General features: G+C 37.9%; 1 long non-coding RNA gene across 2 annotated transcripts in view; it reads left to right on the plus strand.

The window, feature by feature from the left end:
- The first annotated feature begins 78 nt into the window (after nucleotides 1–78).
- Nucleotides 79–17517, plus strand: part of LOC108445577 — a 115539-nt gene continuing 98100 nt past the window's right edge. For both annotated transcript variants that reach the window (XR_001860479.1, XR_001860478.1), the window contains exon 1: nucleotides 79–1183. This is a non-coding gene — a long non-coding RNA (uncharacterized LOC108445577). The remainder of the gene's footprint in view (nucleotides 1184–17517) is intronic.

Genomic DNA, 17517 nt, shown 5'->3' on the forward strand with positions numbered 1-17517 from the left:
TGCTCGCAGAAGTGCTTCGGTGTGGAGAGCCGTGTGCGGCCGTAGGCAGACGCCCGCTCTGCTCTCGGCAGCCCTCGGGCCCGGGAGGGCCGTACCCCGGCTTTCTTTCCTGCGTTCTCCGGGTTGGTCTTCTTTCCTTCCTGGTAGGCGCCCAGGTCCCGCCACCGGGGCAGCAACCAAAAGCCGCGTTGCTGCTTTGCCTCATGCCTCTCGTACGCCTTGGTCAGCCGCTGTGCCGCTCGTAGCTGGACCCCTTCGCCGTGGGGTCGTCCTGATGCTGAGGCCAGGGACTACTTTGGCGTCAGAAATGTGCTTGTGAGAGCAAACTGACACCACATTACATCAGAAAAGCAGCGGGGAGAGAGACACCAAACATTTAAAACTAGCAAAGCTGTCTTTTTTTTTTTAAAGTAAAAACATGCGAATTGTGAGATTTCGAAGTTGCCAGTATTGAACTGGAAGTAATGGCCGGCGCTATTCATCGCAGGAGCCAGGGCCGAGCAGGGAGGTGGCGGCAGGGAAGGCAGCTCTGACTTGCCGTGGGCTTCAGCGCTTCCCTGACACCCGCTCCGTGCCGGACTCACGAGCTCCGCTGCGGGGCCGGGCTCCTTTCCGAGGCCCGCGTTCGCTCAGTGCGGAACAGGGCACGTCTTTGCAGGCGCCACCGCCTGAAATAGCTGAAGCCAACTTTGTCATTAACGTAAATTTCAGGAGTCCTGGGCGGGTTCTTAAACAGGCAGACACAACATTGTCTTTGTGTATCTTGGTTCCCTTGCTGTCAATTTAGAAAAGGCAAACCCCGTAATCAAACGAACGCGTTTTGAAAAGTATTCCTTCGTGAAACACTGCTGGCAGCTGATGAGGAAATACGCTTGATATTTCATGCTTTTCAGCGAAGTCTTGAGCCACAACTTGAAATAAAGGGATTAAAATAAACGCTAAATGTTCACTGAACTGTGCAAGGAGACAAAGACTATGTCTGCCTAATTAGAGAATGTTTACAAAGACTTTTTAATTCTTGTTTAAAAAATACTCTAAAATTCATTAGGAGCCTGGGGCAGTGGGCTTTAGGTGCCAGAAGCGTTTGCTGCGGGGGGTCTCTGGCGCGGATCAGCCGGCAGAGGGAGATGGGATGCGCCTGTCCTGGAGCCTCGGACACTCGCTGATGGCTGAGAACGTTTCAGTAAGTGAAAATAAACTATTTCTGTAGTGTTAAAATAACAACTGACTCTGGTACGAGATCCCCAGGCTTCTTTTCTTTCCGACCCTGTGTAGACTGTCGCTGCCCTACTCCTCTTTGCTGTGCCTTGCTTTGCGCCTCTGAGGAGCCCGGGGTTCCTTGGGTGCGCTGCCTTCCCCACAGACTGCCACGGGCCCTCGGCTGAGAGCTGCTCACCTCCAGGTGCTGCGAGGGGCAGGCTGGGGCTCCTTCAGGTGCAGGTGCTTCTCATCTGGTGTCAAATCTACAGCTCTTCCCATCTCTGTGTCTTTCACGGTTCCTTTCCAGTGTCCTCGCTGCTCCTGTATCTTCTGATTACCTTCAGGTACAAAAGACTGATGAAAAGTGACTATTACAATATAAATTTTCTACTCTGTCTTTTGTACATCAGTGAGGAGTGTAGTTAGTTTTCTGACTTTATATATAGCTGATAGCATATAGTTTCCACTGGCTTTGCCCTTATTTCCAAGTACCACATGTTGTGCTAGAGGCCTGCAGGTTTTCTGAATAGAATAAGTACCTACAACCCGTATAATGCCTGAGTTTTTAATATGTCTGTATTTAAATCCAGATAATATGCTTGTGAGGCAATAACAAAATAAAACTCATCAAGGATCACAATTTTAGACAATACACATCAGAGATGATAAATAAAGGACAGCCAGTCAAAGAAAATATAAAATTGATGTACTGTAGGCTTGAATACCAAGGCTGTTGTCTGAATAATACTAATTTTTCAAAGTTTTACTGTGCTCTTGGATTCTTTATTTCTGTTTGAGAGAAATATCACAAGATGCTTTAATTGGATTTTTTTCTTATTATAGCTTTTTATTAGCTCATTAATCAAGCTTAAGAAGACATATTTTTAGATTCCTTGCTGGCAGTGCTTATCTTTCTGTGCTTTATATTTGAAGTATCAGTCTGTAAGGAAAAGGTATTCATTGCCCTTCACTCAGAAAAATATGCATTGCATTTAACAGTTATTTGGAGGTTTAATCATCAAAAGGACCCCTGCTAAAATAAAATAAGAGACTGTTCTGCGATCACTTTCAGCTGCCCTCCCCACCCTCAACCGCAGTTGTCCCTAATTTCTATTGAAAGGGCCCAGTAAGCAAAAGCAGCTTCAGGGTAGTTTCCCACCCATGCTGAGTCCCAAGGGCCTCGCCAGCACCTCTCCCCTGCAGTATTTAGCACAAAGAGCATTTTGCAGACTCAGGAATTTCGTGCTCATTTTCTGCTGTAGGACCAGAGATGACTTGAAGTAGTTGAATAATTGTTCTATTCAAAGATATTGCAGATAGTGTAAATACAGAGCTACACTTAGCAAAGGGGATTTGCACATTTCTCTCGTACTTTTATTTCAGAAGTGCATTGCTATAGATCTTAGTTTTTCTTCATTTCCATGTGTGTATATTCACAGGCTCTATGTTTCCTGGGCACCAGGGATTTACACATTTTACTGCAGATACCCTTCCTTGAACCTGTGGAATGAGGTCTTGGCAATAATTAAGAGTCAATGTAATAGATGTTGTTATGCCATGAATATTGTTGCCCCACTTATTTAAAGAAATAGGTATTGCACTGAAACAATACTTGACAATACTTTGCTAAATAAATTTTAACATTTTGTAAAATATGGTGTTTTCCAAATGCCTATGCAATTTTCATGAAATACTCAAGCTTTCCAGGCCCTCCTACTCAGGAGCACTAAGTGGAATATTCTCATGTGCCAGGGTTGAGCTGCAATCACCTCCAAATTTTATTTATTCACTTAAGCCCAAAAAGCTATTTTGTATTACAAAAACGTCAATATTATTCCTACTCGCATTTTCTCTTTTTCTTTGGTAAGAGTGTTGATCCTAGCTAGTAATCCCTTCCAGAGTTGCTTTTCCTTGAACAAATTAAATTTACAAACACCGAAGCAGAACCAAGCTATTCCTTTGCTCTTATGTGCAGGCTGCATGTGATCCCTTTAGGCCACAATACCACTTTGAATACTTAATGTTGACTTGTCAAGTTTCACCAACTGCACAGTGATATGGACAGGATTAAATCTTGTTTTATTTCGCCGTCTCCCTAGCCAGGCAGCAGCGGGGTATGGAGGGCTCATGGTGTTTTACTCTGTTCCACCACTGCAGTGCAAATAAGCATATTAGCGAATCTGCTGACATTCAGCACCTTGACGCAAATGAGAGCGTTTTTCTAGGTCTGAAATGGATTGTCAAGTAGCATTCTTGTCAGGGTTGTGTAGTGCATAAGCAGAAGTCATTATGTTTACACCCAGAAGATATTTTGATGGTGAATTAAGGGCTGACCTTCATATCATACCATTTATTAGAGCAAGCTTTTTAGTAAGCTCCATTTAATGGCTCAGAATAAGGTTAACTATTTACGTTCCATGCCTGAACTCACAAGGAAGTTGGAACATTAAAACTCTCTACATTGTGAGCTGATTAGCTTTTCAGCTGCCTCTTGTTTTGTGGTTGAAAGGTAATTGTTAAGTTCTTATTTTTGTTGTTGTTAATTTAAGTTTGGAAGATTCTTTAATTGGAATATTGTAAAATGATTTATCTGTCAGATGGTGGATATCCTGCAAGCTTATTTTTCTCAGAGACTATCAGACTGTTTTTCCTTTCTGACTGCCCAAAGGAAATTACAATGTAGTGTACTCATAATCATGGTATCTCTTTTATAGCTGCAGATCATTTTTATGGCATTGCAGCTGTACAAAACCCTGATCGATATCTGGAGATGTGCTATCCTTTTAAGTTATGTGACTGCCAAATTTTAGACATGAAAATATTCCAAGTGAAGCACTATTGGGTTTCATATATTTTATAATATCTAAAAACAGTTCCCAAGCTTCATTAGATATGAAAGCATTGATTTTTTTTTGTGTGTGTGTGTGTGGGGGGTAATACTTTGCATTGTTGTCAAATCAACTCTACCTGTTCTGATCTAGCATTGTCTTTTCTGCTGGAGAAATGGTTTCATGTTTTCAAATAAATACTTCTGTTCTTGTTTTTTGGTGGACTGTACATTTAGCAATCTGTTCTGTATGGCGTGAAATACTGGAGTATATCCTAGTCAGAAAGTATGCAAAAAATATTCATATAAACATACATATAAAGGCATATTGAATTAATTTGATACATGAATCGGAGTTCTCTCTATTTTTAATTTTTCTGATGCCTAGTTTGGAACTCTAGGTAAGGAGAAACAGATTAATACTGGACCTCAGTTATTCTGTTTGTCAATGACCAGGTATGGTCTTGTTTGTTAAATAAATGAAAAAAAATGACAGTGGTTGATATGAAAGGTATTTCTTTACAGGTGTGACTGTTTATAATCCATTTAAATTGAAGAATTCTGTATTTTAGCTGGTACAGTGTAATGGCTCTGAAAATGCTGTTCAAACTGGTGACCAGTTTTTGATCTTTTAGGCATAGGTTTTGCCACTATTTCAAGGTTAATTAGCCTTTAAAGAATTGCTTTGTAAGGATTTAGCAACCTTTAATGTTCACACATGCTTTCAGTAACCTTAAAAACTTTCTAGTAGGTGAGCCTGAGTAGGTTTGTAGTAGGTGAGCGCTTAAACCAATACAGAAGACACATCGTGGGTGAACTAACACTCCATATTCATGATGTTTGAATAGACTTATTTTTTTAGATAGCAAATTTGTGTGCCTTTTGCCTTAGTTTGTTACTAACAGGATGACTATTAAGAAAGTTTTATATGAGGGTTTTTTTAGTCCTCAAATTCACATCTGAACTATTGACATAAAACTTGTATCTACATGCGACCTAATTAACACTTTAATACTAATTGATAGAAAGTGACATGTATAGAGGTATTCATAAAACACGTGGAAAATTCATGCTACAGCTACATTGTTAGAGAATCTCTCGCTTTTATCTGAGCTCTTCCATAAAACTCTGTATAATACTAATTGTAAAGGACAGTGATTCAAGGTCATTCTTGCTAAAAGTTTCCACTTTTTCTTCTACAGACATCAGAAAATTAAAAAAAAAACCCATCATCATAATGCAGAAATAAAAGTATGGTCATGTTTCGTAGATTATGACCCAGAGGAAAGAATGTGAACAGCATGGCTGCAGAGGGGAATTTTAAGTGATGTATGTGAAACTGCCAAAATGAGAATTGCAGCTGAAGGAAGTGAGCCAGCGGTGTAACTACAATCAATATCCAGGTTAAGTAAACAATTACAGTCTGCCAGTGCTGGAGGAAAATCCACACAGCCTGACAGGGTACCTGAAGTGTCTTCAGGTATAAATTCTGAATTTACTTCATGGATAGCTTTCTTTTCATTTGCACAGACTGTAACTGGTATTTATTTTTGTAATCTATAAGGCAAAACTGTTCTCAGTGTATGAACAGCTGTTAAGTCCTTGCAAACAAATGATGCATTTCAGTTAATAGTGGAGGTTGTTTTAAAAATCTGGGAACTGGTGAGACTCAGAAGTGACCAAAGAACAATGTATGTTATCAGACAATCTGACTGGTCAGGGAAGCAGGCTTATGAACAATTTAAAGATACAAAGGAGTAATATTGAGGTCCTTTGTGAGCACTGAGCTTGCCCAACATAGAAGATGTCAAGCCTGAAATGGAAACAGCTGTGTTTACAATATTTTAGGATATTTTCTTTATCAAATATTAATATGGGGAAAAACCCTTGTGTGAAAATTTGGCAGTTGGTCTAACAGAAGATTCTTCCTCTCCTTGACATCCTCTTCCTCTCCTAACTTTATTTGTTATAAAGTTGCTAAATAGCTCAAAATAGTTTCAACACCTTTTAAAGAGATGCCTAAATCTCAAAAAGAGCTGAGATAGATTTATAGTAAAATGAATTTTTTTTACACTGTGGCTTGATCTCTTACTCCTTAGGGAAAAATTCTCAGAAAACCTCAACATTTTTCTGCCAGCGTGCATACATATAAAACTACATAGTAGTTCTACTATATACTATACTATAGTATACTTTTCTAGTATACTATAGTAGTATACTAGAAAATTGTTGTACTAGTGTCCCCTAATTGTATATTACACCCCCCAAATGTCTTCATGTTTTAAAAATATCGGTTGCTTCTGGTGGACAGTAAAGTGACAGAGTATTTGTTTCCCTAAGCTTAGAACACATAAAAGGCAACAAACCAGCTACTGTCTGTTCTCTCCCCACTGCATGACGTGCTTGGGATTAGTAAGGCATGTGATATATCTGGTGGGAATGCTATACAGCAAATGTGTGAGTGAGGTGTGGCACAAGTACACAGGGGAGTAGACTTCAGTAGTTTTGTGGATTGGGGTTTTTTTTAATTTCCGCTTAGCATGTCTTAGTGTGTTTGCACTGTGTACAATTTTGGAGGCTCTGTGTCTTGAAAAGTGAGAAGTAGTTGTCTCCAAATACTGAGAACCACCATTGCCAAATTCTAGAAAAGAATAGCAGGGGAAACAATATAAATTTCAAGACTTTATGCCATGATGCAAACCAAGAGCAGAGTGACTTTGGATGGTATGGTCACACTGCAGCTGCAAGAGCTCTAGATCAGATGGGAAGGAAGTATTCCAGCAGATGTGATTTACAGTGGCAACACAAGCAGTCATTTGTTTCCTGCAGTTTTCTCTTTTGTGAGAAAATGAAGAAGACCAGATTGGTCTGTGTCTTAGAGGGAAACAATGGGATTAATTAAGTCATTATTATATCCAACTGATTTTTCGCTTAGGGATGATGTGATAGGAATGCGCTGATGATGTCGACCCTGTGGATTTGCAAGAGAACTTCTGTTTAAAATGAGGTTTGTGGCTAGACTGTGGCATTGAAATACTGTGTTCTGGTGAGTTGCAGTGAGCTCTGTAGTTAGACAGCATTGGTACTTGTTTACCACTGAGAGAAACAGAAAAGCTGTTAAGCAAGTTGAAACTGCAGGGGAGAGTAGGTGTACCTCCCCAGCTCCTAGGAATTAAATCCCTGTCATATTAGATGAAAGCTTAAATACATTAAATTTCTCTTATTTATTCATCTTTCTGATAAGCAATTGCTGGAGGGGTGCTGTGGACTTTAAAAAGGAAGACTATAGGAAGGAATGTAGGAGAACTTAAGAGGCATGTAGTACAATATTTACACTTAACCCACTCCATACTCTGAAAAAGTTTAGAAATCAGAGATGTCAGTTCCTTCTATCTTAAGTATATAACTGTGCTTTTCTTATCTGTGACACAAAGTTGCATGCTATTTTTGGCTTTGTTGAGCTTCTGAAGCATTAACAGAATACTATATTTTTTCTATGTGCCATATCACGTAAGACAGCAAATGACCATCTGCTAGATTGTGTTTCTCAGCCTGTGGCCACATATATTATAATAGCTGTTTTGGTGTTCTGTAAAAATTTCTCTTTAAACTGACTTAATGATTTATACTACCAAATTGTTCACATTTCTAAACTGTATATGAGGCTATTGAAACAGACTAGAATTTTAGATTTTTCTTGTTCTCATGTGATACACACAAGGAAAAAAGCAATGAACAGAGCACAACTATTGGAAAGGGTACATTTTCCATGTGCAACATGTCTGAAAGTATCTTTGGTTTTGCTCAAGAGAAACTCCAGTTTAACCATCTAGCACCTTTGAGACTCATAGACTGGCAAATTCCGTTGAAGCCAGGCTCAATAGCTGGGTGTAGGGGGAAGGGTCTCAGTGGAAAATCCATCTGGTTTTGAACCAGATGGGAATTACTCCAGCTTTTTAGCAGGCTGGAATACTTTAGGAGTGCCTTCATGTGAAATTGCATCTCTGTGTTTTAGAAAGCCCTTCAAGCCACCAGGAGGAATGGAAGACTTATATTTGGTTCCCACTCTGCCAGAAATATTTAATATAATTTCCTATAAGCTGTATGGATTCTGTTTGAAGCCCTATGCTGATGCTGATAAGGCAACACAGAAGTATTTTGGATACAGTGCTGCAGCACAAGAAGGCCATTCTTGCCTTCAGCTATTCCCTCTGCTAAAGAGAGTCATTGAGTAGATGGGAGCAAATCTCCTTTGATATCTGTGTGCCTTTTGAGGGCTTTAGGAGCATACCCCATAATCCCTGTACTTTAGTAGAACCCATTCAGATTATTCACAAGACAACAAATTAGCTGAAGGTTTCCATGAAAATGTGCTACTGGTTTTGGATGCTTTTTTAACTTTAATTTTGCAGAAACGTGCCTGATAGAAGTAAGAAAAGGAAGTAAAAGGAAACAATAAAAGCAAACATGGTAGTTATGAACTTAAACCCAGATGAAAAAAGATTTCAGCAATCCTCTGTTTATGCAATATATTTAAAAGTATATCTAATTAATAAAGCATTTTTTTGCTCATTATTTTTATAGTACAAAAATCCCAAGTAATGTAGTAACATGCAGATCAGTATGGAAGCTGGTGGAATGAGTCTCCAGTAAAAGTATGGCCTGAAATGCAAATGATTTCTAAACAAAACTATGTCTATTTAAAAAATGAATCAGTTAATTTTTAGGTAACCACAATGCAGAGTGGAATGGATACAAATTATCTCGTAGTTGATCAAAAGGTAAATAATGGTATGTACTGCTGCATACTGAAGAAGCTGAAAATAGGAAATAGCTTTGGTAATCTGCCTGTGGGGGCTGAGGTTGGCATGATGGGCAAAAGGAGTCTGAAGCCAAGAAATGGGGTAAGACAGATTTTTGGACTGCCCAACCTACCTCCTGTTAACCAAAAAAGTCGGTTCAAGTGTTTTCTAGTGATGATGGAGCTGACAGTGAGCAGAAATACAGTTCAAAAAGTGAGGGGATGTGGCACTGAGATAGGCTTTAGTGGGCATGGTGCATTAGGTCAAAGGTTGGACTCGATGATCTTGGAGGTTTTTTCCAACTTAATGATTCTATGTTAGATGGATTACAAGCATGTAGTGGAAAAAAAAAAGGTGAGAAATCTGATGTGGGAATCACAAAAGGTAGAACTGCATATTAATTTATGAGGCGGATAAAAGAAATTAATAGCTTTAGTGCAACTATGTTGTTTGAATCAAAAACACTTCAAAATCAGAATGATAGAAAAATTGTATTAGTTTTGTGAGTCTGTAATCTTTTTAAAGCATTTCATGTTTTAACATTCTGTGCGTGGTTAAAGCTTTTAAGTACTACCAGGAGTTGTGACCATATGGGTGGGCAGCCCTGCATATGGAAGTATTTAACTTCTTCAGAATAGCTTGGAGAACAAATGCTGATAGTACTGGTTATTTCTGCTGGTAATAGCTGACAGTTTTTTCACTTCATCAATAAGGTTTCATTTAAGTAATGAAGATATTCTAGATGAGCTGATTGAAGAATGTATGATGTGTGATTCAGATAAAATTAAATGACAAGAGTAAAAGAAATCTGTATGTAACTCAGGATTTCAAAGCTCAATACTCTATAGATGTGAATTATTAAATCAATCTATCTAAGAAGCCCTGAAACTTAAATGTGGAAAAGGTCTGGAACTTCCTTATTCAAAAGTTTTACTACTCTCCAGCATTAATATCCAGAACGAAGAAAAAAGCATAACATAACTGGATGAATAGCCACATAATTAAAAGTAAATTAGCAGAATGTAAAAAGATTCCAGAAAGGACTGACCGGCATAGAAATGTATGCAAAAGAGTTAAAGAAGGATAGGAGTAAGGTGAATTAAAGACAAGCAGAGCTAGATGTACTGGATATCAAACATGATAAAATTACTCAGCCTTAAGCAAGCAGTTTCAGAAACAAACCACTAAGAACAACATGTGGTTGCTGTTCAGAGGTTAAATGTATTGCCCTAAAAATAATGAAACGTGTTATTCTGTCTTCATTAGAGACATTGCTGCTGATTGTGGTGAAAAATGGAGGTTGCATGGTAGGAATAAGTCCACAGGCTTAATAACAATCATTGCAACTGCGATACAAGAAGTTTGATGTACTGAATGATGGTTCCTTGGCCAGAAAGATACTGGCTCATGAAGTCTTGTTTCTGATCATGTGACAGCAAATACACAGTGATTAGGGAGAAAGAAAAATGGTCCAAGTGTTTATGGGTGCATTGGTCCTACCTTGAGGCTTGAGAACAACTTTTGAAGGAAATCCTTCCTGTACCTGCAAATGAGTGTTTGACTGATTCCAGCTTTGGTTATTCGGGTCGGCTGTCGCAGGACTACCGGTGTGGGCAGCATGCTGCAGGCAGTGCACACCCCCCCCCCCAGAGGCCACATGTTCTCAGGGGACAGTTTACCCCAGCTTTGGGCTGAAACACAGTACAATTTGTACCTTTAGCTAGTATTAGACCTATTTTTTCTTTTGAAGTGTCTGAGCATGGCTCAGTCTAAAAATTATTCTTAATTCCTTGCCTGTAACTTAATTTTCGTACATACTAGGCAGATCAATATTTGCACAAACAAGAATTTCAGTTGTAGGCTAAAACGTACCAAAACTTAATATAGGTGCAGGGCAGAGATTATGGAGTTTCTGTGACATTCCCCTCCCACTGATTTAGGAATGCAGCTAACTCTGTGAAGTGATCTTAACTTTCTTCTTGAGGATGAGAGAGAGATTGTGAAGAAGACACTTGAGTCTACAAAGATTTTCCCATAAAAATCAAGTCCACTGGATAAATTTCAAATTTTGTCCTGGAAGGGAAGTGCTTTAGACCTCTTACTATCACTAAGCATAAATTAAGTTGTGAATTGCAATCTGTTTAGAAAAATTACATATATTTCTAAATTGTATTTAAGTGGTGATGTTGTGAATGAGGTGAAAAAGCCCAGAACAGATCTTTTCCCAATAGGTTTCCAGACAAAGGAATTTTCTTCTTGACCATCAGAACCAATAGCTTGACAAGCATCCTAAATACAACATTTTCTCTGCCATACATATCTACTGGGACTGTAAGAAAAATATGCTTAGCCCAAATATCAGAGAGCAAGTTACTTATATTTTGTGACCTGTGATCTTCCGCACAGTTTAGGACTGTCTGTTGAACTTAGGTTTGAGAAGTTTTTTCCAGAACTGAGATGAGGTGGTGGTGGGCATTTTTACAACGTAGGTCATTTTTGTATTAAAATTATTGCTTAGAGTGCTTATACTCTATAATGAGTGCTGGAAGAACACTCTTTTATGAATAATAAGCTTAGGCAATGCTGATAAATTAAAAATAAAACCTGGGTTTAGAATTTGCTCAGAGGATCTTGTAATTCTTTAAATTTTCCCAAAATTAAATATGAAATTATTGATAATGCCAGGCATCCTTTGTAGGAATATAATTCAGATACACTCATCAAAAGAGCTCACATCATTAGTGGGGTGATTGTGTCATCTTCCATAGAAATATTCCACACCATTGGTGTTTCTTGGCAGACTGACATGTTTTCACTTGACATTGCTGTAACCTCTGGGAAAGAAAGCCCTACCTTTCCGTGAATAATTTATTAGTGAGCCATCACACTGAATATTGCCTTCTTTTGAGGGAGGAGGGGAGGGATACCAAAGCTACTTACTTTTGGTTTTGGGCTTTTTTAAAATTTTTTTTAATGCTACCTTGCAGTCTTAACACTTCCTAAGTATTCTTCCATAGGAGCCTTCTCTCCTAACATAGAACTAACTCTCAGTTCTGATCCTTTTGTTTGTAAATAATTCCATATAATTTTTCCAAAGGGTTTTGGATCAGAGCAGTGGAAAGCTGCTGATGCAGTGTAAATTTTCTGGTAGTTCTGGGTTGTCTAGAACTGGACAAAAATGCCAGTAAATCAAACTGTCAGAAATCCAGCTAAGAAGCATGGCTGGCTGTTTAGTAAAATGTACTAAAATGTGTTTTATAATGACTATGTAGCTGCTAGCAGTGAGCAGTGAGGACATGTAGTGCACTCCTGGCAGAACCAGGGAAAGGTGGCCTTTCATATTTGACCAGACAATGGAGAGCTCAGCGTTCACAGGTGTGTTTAAAGCACCGGTGAAAATGTTTACATGGAGTTGGTTTGTCTTACTTTCAAAGTGAAAAGGTCTTTATCTTCACTTTACCTGGATAAATGTTCCTTTTGCTAGTAATGATTTTAAGAAATGAGTTGAAACAGAAGACCCAGTACAGCTTTTTAAAAAATTTATTTTAGGTAAGCCTTTTCTTAGGTATCCTGTTTGAAGGCTCTACCAATGACTTTTTTTCCTAAAATTGTATCCATAGCAGATGTTCACTTTATTCTTTACTTTTTCACTTCTAATATGTATTTTTTCATGTCTGCTAGAAAAGGTTGACTCCCAGTTTAAAGCATGTTCTTGATAACAGACAGGCTGGATGAGCCGTTCTTCTATTCTTATGTGCAATATCTTGGGTATTTGAAGGGGTCTTTAGTGATCCCTTCCTCTAAGAAGCTCAAATAATTCCTGGTCTTTTATTAATCTGTCAGAGCAGGGGTTGCTTCTGAATTTATCTTAGTATTTCTGTCTGAAACAGCTGTGCAGCCTATGCTTCAAATTGCCAGCATTAAATCAACATAGTTTTCCTCCTCATTCTTCATCAATTTGTCATATAGATAAGCCCACTACCTGCACTAGCAATCTTCCATTATCCACTGTTCTTGCTGGTCTCTTCCATATACTCCCATCAACACCCAGAAAGCCTTTTTTCCCTCACATATATTCTGTTTTCTCTCTTTAGGTTTTTTAACTCCACTGCATAAGACAATGTCTACAGATAGCTAATGACTCTAAAAATTGAGCATGACGTATGACTTATTTTGCCAGTGATACAACTAGGTGATTTGGACTTTAATATCTTGAGATTGCATAAAGGACATTAAAAAATTATAAAGCAGATAAAAAGAAAAAAATCAAAGAAAAAGGCATCTTGAAGGTTTTTGTTATTTATGTAAACTCTAACATCCAAATTTCTTTTCTAATTACTGAAACTGTACACACTGAAAATGTACACATTTGAGGAATATAAATGAATACACTGTACCCTCCATTATGCAATGTGCAGAAAGTGTCCTTCATGATCAGAGTTCTACCCCATTAAATTTAATCTTCATTCAGATTCTTCTGGGTTTTTTATTACATTTGCCTGTCTTTAAATGTGCTTTTGTGACATCTGTATATGTAACCTCCATAACTAAGATGTGCTTATTTGCATTGTAAAAGAGTAAAGCATTTCCAGTGCCAGTGTTATAATGAATACTGTATTTAAAAGATCATGCCTCATTTTTCTATGTGCTGTGTCGCCAGCAGTGTTGTAGTCTGTCCTGATATTTCACTGTATAAATTAGACAGCTAAGGAAGGGAGAAAGAGAACAGCAGATATAGATTAAGTGACCTGTTCCATATCACAACACACAACTTTGACAGGATGAAAAGTAGATTCCTAGCCCATCCTACTAAATAAGGAGTCATCAGAAACGTAGTCCTAATTTTTAGGAAGACGTGAGGAGTTTGGAATTGTCTTGAATTTTATTTTTGTCCTTTTTGTGCCTTTCTACAGAAATAATTATAACTATATACAGTGGCTGTTGTAAACCTCTTTGAAATGGTTTCAGAAACTAGTGCTTCCAACTGTCATTTCAGAATGTTTTTCTAAAATGGAAAAAAAAAGAAAACTGAATTTTTTGCATAGGAAGAAAGACCTTTTAAAGGGTTTCTGATTTTCCTCCACTAGAGCTCAAGAACACGTTGAAAAGGGGCATACATTTTTCAATGTGTAACTTCCATGTATGCCCATACTGGATGCTAAGGAAGGAACTGGTAGACATTTTTTAAAGGGATGGATATATTTGCATGGAAAAAGATTAGCAAAATAATCAAAACACCTGAATAAAAAAATAATTAAGACTAGATAAAATGGAGACTCCTCTCCTCTAAGAATGTTGTGCAAGGTGTTTGCAAATAAATACTTTAAAGGAGATGAATCCTATTTCAAATCAAACCAAAGCTGCTGGTTCCCTTTGCTTCCCCATCGTTGCTGCAGGTGCCCCAGGCTTTTTCCTCTTGAGCAGCTGCGCTCCACTGAAACGAATGACACTTCCTGGGGACTACATCTTTAGTTACTAGTACAAGAGTCATTGTAATGTGCAATGGGATAGTTCAGTAATGCTTTCAAATGGCTATTAAAACACAACACTGCATAATCAAATCACAACTGCATGCTTGCAGATGGAGCTACCAGTGACACAGCTACTTATGTATTACTCCCTTCAAAGAGGAGCTAATAGAAAAATTGTAGGGCAGCAAGGGAAGGTGTGAAAAAACAGATGCTCAGTGATATAGTCATACTGCTGTCTGTCTTCCCATCTCCCTCCCAATTTTCTGTTTCAGCTTATGATCTCCAAAATACTGAATTTTCATAGCTCAACTAATTTTTTTGCCTCACATCACAGGGAATGCTTAACAATGTTAAATATGGAAAAGCTGATTCAAAGTATGCCTATGTCTTCAAAAAGATCCCAGTTTTTACCTGTACAAAGTAAACATTTTGCTTCAGAGAGTGCAGTATGATGTGCATTAACAGAATGTTTTGCCTTTTCCATAACAAATGTATCTTAATTTAGAATTTGTGCATTAAAGCAGAGGTAAAGCCAAAAGATGATTGTAAAGCTCACAGCCTGTTCTGCAGGATAGAAAAAAGTTGAGCAATCTTGAAGAATTGTAGCATAATGTTCCTTTCTCTTCCCTAGTATCCCACTGTAAATATTAGAAAGGAATCACATTTAAGTTGACTTTGGTGCAGCATTTGTTTCTGGCTTCTCAGGACCCCATCCAGTACATGCAGAATTTATCTGCCAAGGATTTTGCAACTGTGGAGGCTTTTGATCTCAAAAGTGGTGAAGGACTCTTTGCCTAACTCTAAGGACTTGTGTGTCAGGGTAGGATGCTATTGTATGAAGGTATTGAGATACCCAGTAAGGAGTATCACCTCTAATGTACACCTCTTGGGGCAAGTAAACAGGGACTGAAAAGTTCTTCTGGGTGCTTAGAAACTGAGCCTCACAACAGTCAGCAGTATCTGACTATTTTTTATTTTCTTAGCTTTGTGCTTTTGGTAATTAGCTTATTCTGCCCTTAAATACAGCTTGCAGCTTGTCACAGTTTTAATTTGAGGAGTTAAGCCTGTCATCCTGGATCCATGAAGTTGTATCTGTAATATGAACAGGAGAATAGTAACCCTTCAAACACCAGCATGTATTTCAGGCAGACCCTGTATACTCATAAAATGTTAGAATTTAGGATCTTTTCAATGACAGGCATGACTGCTTTGTTTAATGTCAGGCATCTGAAAGATCCTTTCCTAGCCAATGTTGTTTAACTATCTGTCCCTTAAAGAGAAAGGAGACACAGATCTTGCCTTTGAGTTACTCCCTCTCCAGCTGGAAACATTGTGTAGTAGATTCTTTATTGTATTTATTACAGAGTATGTGGTACCTGCCTGAGTGTACCAAGACCACATACTTGTATTGCTTTGTTTTTATGGTTCATGACATTTGCCAATGACTTACACTCAAATCTTATTTTTGCAACAGAATTTCAGTCTTGTCTTGCATTCTCTACTATTTATTTTGTCATAAGAACTGTTAGAATTCATAGTAAGTGATTTGGCACTCTGTCTATTTGTTAGCCAGTTTATTTGGGAACAGTTACAGTGATCTCCTAGATATTTCCATCGTGTTTTTTTGAAACACGGCATTTGGCTCTACAGTATGTAAAAAAATCAGTGATTGAAATCTGAACTGTATGCTACTCTGATAGAAAGCATATCCTGGTTTTGTTGTTTTCTGCTTGGGGAGGAATCATGTTTCAGCTCAAATGGTCATGGTTGTCCCTCTGTATTTTGTTTCTGATAGGTTGTTCCACAAGCCTGCAGAGTAATGGTACAGAATAAAAGCCTCCTGAATACATCTAAAGTGATTTGATATGTATGTGTTTTATAGATACGTAGATTTGCCAGCATAGAATATTTGTAATTTCAAGGTTTTTAGTTTCCTTATAGTTTGGATAGGATTTTTGTGTGTCAGAAAAGAAATGTCTGTCTTTATCTTCTACTGATTCTTTACAATAGCGTAAGGAAATTATAAATATGTCTGGGAAAAATACTTTGATTCTTTAGTAGCTTGAAGGTGTTGCTTAAATTCATCAGTTTCTTTATACATGTATGTGAATTCAAAGACTGAAGATCAATATGTTTGGGAAAGTTAAGACCTGCTGGAAAGGGGACAGTGGGCGGTTATTCAGATTCAGCATAAGTGAGACTAGAGATGCAAACAACTGCTTTTAATATTGATAGCCATACCTAATTTTCTTCAGATGATTTATGTAATTTCAAAAACGCAGTTTTAAGGGTGAAGCTTTCTATGGAGCTGTCAAAATTTTATAGTTCACATTTCTGAAATAATCAAATTACATCTTCTTATACATACCTAGAAGACTGAGGTGCTTTTCACATGCAGTATTGCACTTAGCACAAAAACAAATGCTAATGTGACTATCAGTACAGGACCAAACTTTATCTGAGATCTGGGGTGTTGCCATGGCAATTCCAATTGTTGGAAAAAAATTCTCTTTTGTGCTTCATTCTGACATTATATTGCAAAATGATGATTATGAAGAAACATACAACCCAAAAGGGGGGGGGAAATCTCTTTTTGAAGATGTAAAACATACTTTCTATCACATTTACTTTTTCTGAAACACTGAGTGTGTGCCCAGATTGTTATGAGCTGTATTTTTTGCAGATTCAGATATATTGTTATTTCTCAAGCTGCCATAATAATACTCAACGTTCTTTCTCCCAAATGTAATAATCAACATAATAAGGAACTCCAAGACATATATCCCATTTCCTATGCAAAATATCAGTTTCTAGTGTATGTTACACTGCTGATGTGGCCCTTTTCCTTTTAAAAATACTGCCTATGTTAGTTGAAGCATATCTAAAATACAGATCTTGCTTAAGTTATTTATAGATATCAGCTCTATAATCTATGTATAATACAATAGCTCATACTAGCCAATAGATCAGTAATTTCTGTTTAGTTAAAAAATTGTTTTTCTACCAGTACATCTCACTGTGAGAAAATTGATACGGCTGTTAACCTGTTCCTTGCTAAATCAATACACAACAAGCTTTAAATAAATAAATAATAACAGCACACCCCTACGCCCACCCCCAAAAACCCAACAGCTGAACAACAAAACCACACAATACTTCCCCAAAAGAAGCAAATGAAGGAGTACAGTTAAAATGTAGTTTGCACTGCAATTCCTGC

The sequence above is a fragment of the Corvus brachyrhynchos genome, unplaced genomic scaffold (assembly GCF_000691975.1).
Source record: "Corvus brachyrhynchos isolate BGI_N302 unplaced genomic scaffold, ASM69197v1 scaffold101, whole genome shotgun sequence".
In the NCBI taxonomy this organism is placed as follows: domain Eukaryota; kingdom Metazoa; phylum Chordata; class Aves; order Passeriformes; family Corvidae; genus Corvus; species Corvus brachyrhynchos.